Source organism: Cibotium barometz, chromosome 29, assembly GCF_041138505.1.
Source record: "Cibotium barometz isolate CiBa-2024 chromosome 29, ASM4113850v1, whole genome shotgun sequence".
Classification (NCBI taxonomy): Eukaryota; Viridiplantae; Streptophyta; class Polypodiopsida; order Cyatheales; family Cibotiaceae; genus Cibotium; species Cibotium barometz.
In genome coordinates, this window is record NC_141074.1 from 53,721,716 (window position 1) to 53,731,990 (window position 10,275).

A 10,275-nucleotide genomic window follows, 5' to 3' on the forward strand; every position below is an offset into this window, starting at 1 on the left:
TTTCCCCATTCAAGAGGCACAGCCGTTGATTCCTATCCATAGAACAGTTACTGTCCGGGATTTTTTTTTTTCTATCGTAAAAACAAAAGTTTGAGTCTCGATTTACGGATCCATCAGTCCAGCCTAACCCCATCCAATCCCATGGGTTAGCCAACCGCCCAACCACTGTAGTGATGGGATCCAATTAAAAATTTGGTTAGGTTTTGTCCCGGGTACCAAGGAAAAGAGTTCCAAGGCCCCCTAGCCGGATGTTCATGCAAAATAAAACTAGTCACACCACTCACACACCCAATATGAAATTGCCTTTTTCAACCAGATTCAACCAGTTTAAAACAATCCTTTAATAAAACCATAGTATCATTGATCACCATCTTCCAATTTATCCAATTGATTCTTAATTTCCCATCATTCCTTCATCAGAGTATCTATGGCATCATTGGCAACTAGAACGCTCAGGAGCCGTTTCGATAGTTCCTAGCCCATAATACTTGGCAATATAATCACTTAACAAGATGGACTCTCGTTGAAGATCAGCAAGATCAACCAACAGATCCATATAAGGAGCCATGGACTCATCCATTGAAGACCAGCAAGGTCAATCAACCAGATCCATGCTCGATTTCAGAAAACAACTCCAACTCTGTTCCAATATCTTCCTCGACGCACGCGTGGGTATCCTAGGCAACCCAGAGCCCGAGCACCGTATGGTCAGCACCCTCTAGGATCCTTCGCAGGTAACCTAGCGCTTCACGCATAGGCCGCTTCCTTGGCCCCTCATCCACCGTACCGGAAGCTCACCATTTTAATCGCACCGAGGCTGTCAAGACCTCGGCCGACCTTGCTACGCGAGACGTCCTTCATTGACTCCCCGTCAGCAGTTGCAACTTTACCATCACGACTTTAATCACAAGATGGTCAAAATGCTCCCCCCAGCATTCTTGACATAAAACAATCATTTACAAACAGCATTTACAAACAGTATTTACAAACAGTTTACAACACAATTTCTATTTTAACTTTCATTTTTCCACATTATCCCTCATCAATCTACATTACTTATTCCATATTCCATTTATATGTATACTCATCCCATCACATCATTTCTATCTCATCACTTCAGATTCCCTCACATCGCATATCGTATATTCACATCCATACATCCACATCTATATGCGTACATTCACATCTACATGCATACATCTACATCTCTATGCATACATCCACATCCACATTCACATTCACCTCCATACATCTACATCTACATGCATACATCCACATCTCCATTCACATCTACATCTATACATCTACATCTACATGCATCCATCCACCTCCACATCCACATCTACATCTATACATCTACATCTACATGCATACATCCATATCTCCATTCCCATCTACATCTATACATCTACATCTACATGCATCCATCTACCTCCACATCCACATCTACATCTATACATCTACATCTACATGTATACATCCACCTCCACATCCACATCCGTATCTATACATCTACATCTACATGTATACATCCACATCCACATCTATACATCTACATCTACATGCATACATCCACATCTCCATCCACATCTACATCTATACATCTACATCTACATGCATCCATCCACCTCCACATCCACATCTACATCTATACATCTACATCTACATGCAAACATCCACACCTCCATGCATAATAAAATTCTTTTAATTAATCTAGGATGATAGTTCCTAGAATATGGTAGGAAGTCCTCTTTTTATGCTTTGAATGAATTTATTTTATGCGTATATTCTATAAAAATTTTGCCATAGCTCCGCTACTATGACTGATAAATCTCAATTTTTTTTTCTAAGGGATAAAGCTTATCATTAAGGATATAATTAGAATGGTCTCTAATTGGATCATCAATCCATAATGGTCTCTAATTGAATCATTAAGAAAACAATTAGAATGGTCTCTAATTGGATCATCAATCCATAATGGATTGAATCATCAATGTGCATAAACTAAAAGCATAGCAAAAAGCCATTAATTTGGCCTCAAGCATAGCTTAATCTTGGATTAAGGAAAAGCTTTATGAAAAGCTTCATTTGGATTGAGAATGGGTCATGAGTATGACCATTTCTTGAGAGAGAGAGAGAAATTACATAAAAACCATTTGAATTTAAACATAAATGGAAATTAACTTCTATAGCATTTATTAAATTATGTAACTCTTCCCTACTATTCACCAATTAACTTCAATAGCATTTAAAAAACCATACCAATTAAGCTTCTCAAGCTTGAGAGGGGTTGAGAAGAGAGAATCATTGAGAAATTATAGAAAAGATCAAAATTCAATATACTTACCTTATGATTTGCTTGATTCTTTATTCACGGTAGAGGCCCCCAACCAATCAATTGGTTTAGTATGTTGATGGAGCCACCAATGGGGATTGAAGAAAGAGAGAAGTATCAAAAACTAGTGAATTATTAAAGAATTCACAGTTCTTGGCTTAGGTAGAGTAGAGTAACAATGCCTAAGACACTCTATATTTTGGCTTAGGTGGAGTAGAGTAATAAAGCATAAGACACTATATATTTTGGCTTAGGTGGAGTAGAGTAACAAGCATAAGACACTATATATTTTGGCTTAGGTAGAGTAGAGTAACAAAGCATAAGACACTATATATTTTGGCTTAGGTGGAGTAGAGTAACAAAGCATAAGACACTATGTATTTTGGCTTAGGTGGAGTAGAGTAACAAAGCATAAGACACTATGTATTTTGGCTTAGGTGGAGTAGAGTAACAAAGCATAAGACACTATGTATTTTTCAACAAGGGAAGGCTTCTATTTATAGGAAAATTTGAGCTCCTAACCAAACAAACTGATTCTAGAATTTTCCAAGTCAGTTTGGTCACTTTTTGACCATTTTTAGGTCAGTTAAGCTAACTTTTTGGAACTAGACTTGGATTAGGAGAGAGGAGAGATGAAATATCTCAATTTTTATGAGTTTCAAACTCATTCAAGCATGTGAAATATGCACCTCCTTTAAAGAATTCCCCTTCCTTACATATGTGTCATAATGGAATCATTTTAATATTGCTCATAGTTTTTTACTAATAAGCCTTGTACATTTTCAACTCTTCATCTTATGTGAGCATTTAAGGGACTTCCCTTCCTTACATATGTGTCATAATAAAATCATTATTCCCAAAATATCTCATATTTTTAATATTGCTCATAGTTTTTTATTAATAACCCTTGTACATTTTCAACTCTTCATCTTATGTGAAATATGCACCTCCTTTAAAGAACTCTCCTTCCTTACATATGTGTCATAATGGAATCATTTTAATATTGCTCATAGTTTTTTACTGATAAACCTTGTACATTTTCAACTCTTCATCTTATGTGAGCATTTAAGGGACTCCCCTTCCTTACATATGTGTTATAATAAAATCATTATTCCCAAAATATCTCATATTTTTAATATTGCTCATAGTTTTTTACTAATAAACCTTGTACATTTTCAACTCTTCACCTCATGTGAGCATTTACTCATTTTGGGTATTTTCTTTTTACAATTTGGATTTATCTCCTCCCTACACATGGATTGATGCTATTGGCCCATAGAAACCTTAATTGGACCATAGTCTAAAGATTTCTGAAAATCTAGACCCTTAGGCTAAGATTCTTTATACCTATTTCCAATTAATTCCAATTGCACATTGGAAAATTCTTTTTAAATTTTTGTTTCAGGGAAACTCATCTGAATTATAAGAGATATTTTTCTATCCAAAAATATTCAAAATCTGAATATTCTCTCTCTAGAATATTTTCTCTCTCTAGGTTAAAACAGCCACAAACAAGATCTCTTATATTTCAGAAAAGGAATTGATTACAGGGGAATATACTAGACATCAAAAAGGGGTTGAGGGAGGAATCTTACATTCTACCCCACTTAAAAAACGCGAGATGTCCTCATCTCGCAACTTGGAATAATTTCGCAAGATGCACGAATATGAGACTTAGAGAAAAATTTTAATCACGATTAACTACCAAGAAAAGTCTTAAAGAGAGCAAGATTCAAAATAAGAACAAGATTTAAACTTTATTCATTCACGGGACTTATACAGTAAGGATAGAAGAACTCTTTACACTTCCATAAGCCCGTCCATCATATGGTCACAAAAGCAGTCCTCACAAGCTGCACAAGTATAGGGTAACTCATCTATGGGAATGATTCTGCTGGTTATTGCCGCACCTATCTCAGTGGTATGAGGTGATCTAACAAAAGGATCTCTGAGAGGCAAGCCAGAAACGGGGTAAAGGCATATCTTCTCATGAGGAAGAAAACATGCCAGTAAGAAGACCCGCTCAGAAAACCCAAGATGCCTTGATCTCATGACACAGTAGTATCGGGGACCCAAACCCAAAGCTTCAATAACCATGGCCAAGCGGACATTGTTACGGAAGTGTTGCTGACCCCAGGGTGTTACCCTAGTTATGTTTTGATAGGTCCGCCATTTGGTTTGCGCTACAGAAGTTCCTAGGTGAGGAAAAAGTGAGCGCTCATACTGTTCTATAAAGTCTTTCTTCACAGACTCTCTTGCGTCTTGAAGGTGAGAAATCATCAGGGATAAAACTAATTCCTGTTGCCAAGCCGCCATGAAGGAGATTAAGAAAGAAAGGAGATTGATGGGAGTAAGATTACTGTGAGTGACAAGTAAAAGTTACGACTTATATAAAGGAAGGAGCTAGCGTAACCTAGAAGCCAACGGTAACTTACCACTGAAGTTTTACCGTCTTTCCATGATTTGTGTTTGACACATTTTTCTATAGAGGGCATTAAGAATTTTGAGATGAGGAGATAAAAGAAACTTGTAGGCTAAGTCACCTACTTTCATTGAATTCAGATATAAGGATCACAACATCTGGGGGATAACTTCTTATACTCCCCAAGAGATAAAGAACTTCTTTTGGGCCATACTCGAATGAAAACCAAAACCTTGGTATCCAAAACACCGATTCTCACTTCTAAACTCATTGTTCTAAATCCTTAAAATAGGCGTGACTCCTGAGAAGTATTTTAGGAAAAGGGTATTCCTTTTTTAAACAGAAACTTTCTTTTATTTTAGAGAGGGAATAATTATAAGATCCGAAAGGAAGATTCTTACTCCTATATACCTCGAAGGCTGGGAAGGAATCTTACAACTAGGGCCTTTTTAAGTGAAATTCTAGAAGCTATTTCTTGCCAATGGGAGTAGATTTCGGTATTTTAGTGTGCTTCCTTTTTTATGATGAAAGATGCATATTTAAGTAAGATTAATTACCATTTATTCTTAGCTTTTGTGTTATAAAAATCCCCCAAAGTTTAGGTGGAAATCAGGTCCAAATCATTAAGAATAATTAGACTAGCTTACTAGTGGTCCCTTTTTTAAAAAAAGTCCATATCTTTTAATTGGTGATAAACATTCATGAGCTATCCTTTGGGGGTTAATTAGCATGAGTAAGGCTAGGTTTAGGATCAATTCATGACAAAAAATTGCAGCCACCTTATCTTTCTAAAAGTTGAGGACCATAATAACCACGTGTTCTTTACATTGAATGAAAAAAGTATGCACAAGCCCTTCCATAAAGATGGTAAGGTGTGTTTAGAAGCTCACTAAGATTGATTAGAATTTTAATCAAGGTAAATTTATGGATTTAAAGGATTTGATGTAAGAGAGCACTATTGTCCGAGATGCCAAATGGAAATAGCCAAGAAGGTAGTTTCCCTTTGGTCATGTGCCTTATAATTTTCTAAAAGAAAACCTTAACTCTTGATAATGACCTTTAGTCACAAGGTAGTTTAGGCCTAGAAAGGAAGGATGGATTGGAGAATGAATTTAAGGTGAAGAGTAGATTGTGGGGCAATTTCTTGCACAGTTATTTTACTCAAAAGCTAATAGAATAGAAAAGAAAAGTCCCCTATAAAAGTATACTTTCATAGTCTAAGACCTTAATGTTCACGTCTCCCTTCCTAGTAGAAATACCCATAAGGAAATTAGAAGAGAAGGTGATGACCTCAAGGGACATTTATATTTAGCGTCTTGACACTTGGTTTAAAATCTTCTTTTGTATGGCTTATATGTTTACCCTCTTTACCTCAATAGGAGAGATATTGGTATGGATTAGTACGAGGTACATACCATGAATCCAAGCATCATTGGATGCTGATAAAACCATAACTTACAGCTCTAGTAAAAAGTTCTCTTCATAGATATATGGGTTCCAATAAGATTAGTAAGGACTAAAAGAGATCCTGAGATAACCTTGGACTGAACCTTATAAGGACCCTCGATTTAATGGGATTGCTCTAGTATAATGAGATTCCAAGTGAAACTAGGATTTATAATGAAATTCCAAGTGAAATTGGGATTTATTTTTGTAATAAATGAATAAGAAGCTATTTATGGGAAATAGGTTTCTTGGACAATGGCCTTGGAACAAAGTAAAGGAACCATCCTTTCAGAAGAGATACGGTTATGGAGATGGACCGTATGAATCATTGTAGAGATTCACCTAGGAAGACTAAGTTATCTTGTCCAACTTATCTTGCAGTGGTTTATTTACCATAGTTATTTAATAGCCGCTTGATACATTTGCTTGAAGCATATTTATATGTTTATGAAATGATGTTGTGGCACATTGGCATGTGAAGGTACCACATAAGTTGGTTGTTTGCTGTGTGGATGTCATATATGGAGTGCGTCACATGAAGGTGGTCCTCGGGGGGGTCACTATATGTAAATCCTTTATATCACGTGCGTTCAAGGCCTATTTAAAAAGTCCCTTATCTGTGAATTTTTTAGTGAATATAATGTATCCTTTCCTATTCAAATCTGTAAATTTTTTTTAAAATACAATAAATAAATCCCCTCTGTAAATATATTTCTGTAAGTTTTAAATATTTAAAATGTCCTTCTGTTGAACCCACGTGATACTTACATATTTATACGGGTGACCCCCCCGAGAGGTGGTCATGGGAGACCTTGACCCATCTCGATCGAACGTGAGTGAGCTCACAACATACCCGGACGGGGAACGCTAAAGCAGCCTTGGAGTGGACTAGCCCAGACTAGGTGAAGTGATTCAGAAGTAGATAGGCTCCTTAGTGGAGGCTACGACCTGACTTGCTGTAGCACCACGAACTCGACGGTGAGCTACAAGAGTGGATAATTCTTCTCCATACGTGACCTGACCCCTTCTCACTATAACTTATAGCAACAACCCATGTGCATCTCCATCAACTAGAGCAGCCCACGTGGATCTCCATCGACTAGAGCAGCCCACGTGCATCTCCATCGACTAGAGCAGCCAAAGCTTCACAACTATAACAGTATTTTTGGTACCCTTTTTCTCCATTAGCCAGTAATTGGGTTACACTGTCTCCCATCAATTTCCATTGAGCAACTTGGAGAATCAAAGGAATTCATTCACCTGCTCAGTAGCATCCTTGTGTGACAGCTTCAACGAGTATTGGTGGTGATATCTCTTATTCCATTTCTTAGACAATGCAACAGCATCCTCACCTAGTGTATGTGAGAAAACTTCTTTATAAAAATAGAAGAGGAGGAAAACACGCTCTTTCACCCCCCTTTGGAAGGGTGGCCAAAATCAAACACGCATTCGGGAGGAGAAAGGACACTGGCTTAACCACCTAGCTATTGTCCCCACCAGAGAACACTTTAAGTACACTGATTATTTCCCCCTCCCTCCTTGGGTGTGAGGAGTCTTAAAAAGATGAGGTGTATGTAAGAGGGGAGTGACATCCAAAAACACCCACACACTTGTAAATCATGAAGTGTCAATTTCATTGGGCATCATCTACGCCAATCCTCCACCATTGATAAATGCTTCATCCTCATCATCGACCGACAAAAACTCCACTAATATAAGTGCCATCAACAACCTCTTCACCAGTAGTACTTAACCAAAAAATTTAGCACTAAATTTCCATTGATATTTAACAATGGCAAGCATTGTGCTTAAATCAAATATCTAATCCTTATGCATGCTAGTGGTGATCCCATTGATGTGGTCTCAATTTGATGGTTCTCTAGATATTGCTCTTCATGTTGATGTGCTTACTTGTGATCGTGTGCTTACTTGGGATGATTCTCTTCATCACAATGATAATGATGTGATGATCATGCAATCTTTTCTCTTTCTTGATCATCATGGTCATGATACTTCTATTGATCATGAGCGATGCGATGATTATGCAATTTTTTCTCTCTCTCTTGATCATCATCATGATCATGATACTTCTATTGATGATGAGCGTAATCATCTACTATGTGCTTCATTGGATGTTATGGTTCTAGTTCTTGGTGCTCATTTTCATGATGTACATGAGGAGGATATTCCAGATTATCTTGATCAAGATCCGCATACTCCATATATGTTTGTTCTTGAGAGTGTTCCAGGTTTGGGTTTTGGAGACTATTGATCTACATGGCAATGAGGCCATTTGGCCCCAAAACTCCACACCTGGATCAAGTTACAAAGGACGAAGCCTAGACCCTCTTCCTCATACCTTCTCTTATGTGTTGTTGAAGTAATGGGTGAACCCCTCTCCCCTTTATAGAAGGAGATGGATGAGTTCTAACACCCCATGTGTGAAAATTTCCCATGCTTCTCTTCCCTCTTGTTCCCTCAAAGAAATGATGTTGCTCATATTTTTGTTCAACTAGGGCCTTTTTTAAGTGAAATTCTAGAAGCTATTTCTTGCCAATGGGAGTAGATTTTGGTATTTTAGTGTGCTTCCTTTTTTATGATGAAAGATGCATATTTAAGTAAGATTAATTACCATTTATTCTTAGCTTTTGTGTTATAAAAATCCCCCAAAGTTTAGGTGGAAATCAGGTCCAAATCATTAAGAATAATTAGACTAGCTTACTAGTGGTCCCTTTTTTAAAAAAAGTCCATATCTTTTAATTGGTGATAAACATTAATGAGCTATCCTTTGGGGGTTAATTAGCATGAGTAAGGCTAGGTTTAGGATCAATTCGTGACAAAAAATTGCAGCCACCTTATCTTTCTAAAAGTTGAGGACCATAATAACCACGTGTTCTTTACATTGAATGAAAAAAGTATGCACAAGCCCTTCCATAAAGTTAGTAAGGTGTGTTTAGAAGCTAACTAAGATTGATTAAAATTTTAATCAAGGTAAATTTTTGGATTTAAAGGATTTGATGTAAGAGAGCACTATTGTCCCAGATGCTAAATGGAAATAGCCAAGAAGGTAGTTTCCCTTTGGTCATGTGCCTTATAATTTTCTAAAAGAAAACCTTAACTCTTGATAATGACCTTTAGTCACAAGGTAGTTTAGGCCTAGAAAGGAAGGATGGATTGGAGAATGAATTTAAGGTGAAGAGTAGATTGTGGGGCAATTTCTTGCACAGTTATTTTACTCAAAAGCTAATAGAATAGAAAAGAAAAGTCCCCTATAAAAGTATCCTTTCATAGTCTAAGACCTTAATGTTCACGTCTCGCTTCCTAGTAGAAATGCCCATAAGGAAATTAGAAGAGAAGGTGATAACCTCAAGGGACATTTATATTTAGCGTCTTGACACTTGGTTTAAAATCTTCTTTTGTATGGCTTATATGTTTACCCTCTTTACCTCAATAGGAGAGATATTGGTATGGATTAGTACGAGGTACATACCATGAATCCAAGCATCATTGGATGCTGATAAAACCATAACTGTCCCTTTTTTTAAAAAAAGTCCATATCTTTTAATTGCTGATAAACATTCATGAGCTATCCTTTGGGGGTTAATTAGCATGAGTAAGGCTAGGTTTAGGATCAATTCGTGACAAAAAATTGCAGCCACCTTATCTTTCTAAAAGTTGAGGACCATAATAACCACGTGTTCTTTACATTGAATGAAAAAAGTATGCACAAGCCCTTCCATAAAGATGGTAAGGAGTGTTTAGAAGCTAACTAAGATTGATTAGAATTTTAATCAAGGTAAATTTATGGATTTAAAGGATTTGATGTAAGAGAGCACTATTGTCCCAGATGCCAAATGGAAATAGCCAAGAAGGTAGTTTCCCTTTGGTCATGTGCCTTATAATTTTCTAAAAGAAAACCTTAACTCTTGATAATGACCTTTAGTCACAAGGTAGTTTAGGCCTAGAAAGGAACGATGGATTGGAGGATGAATTTAAGGTGAAGAGTAGATTGTGGGGCAATTTCTTGCACAGTTATTTTACTCAAAAGCTAATAGAATAGAAAAGAAAAGTC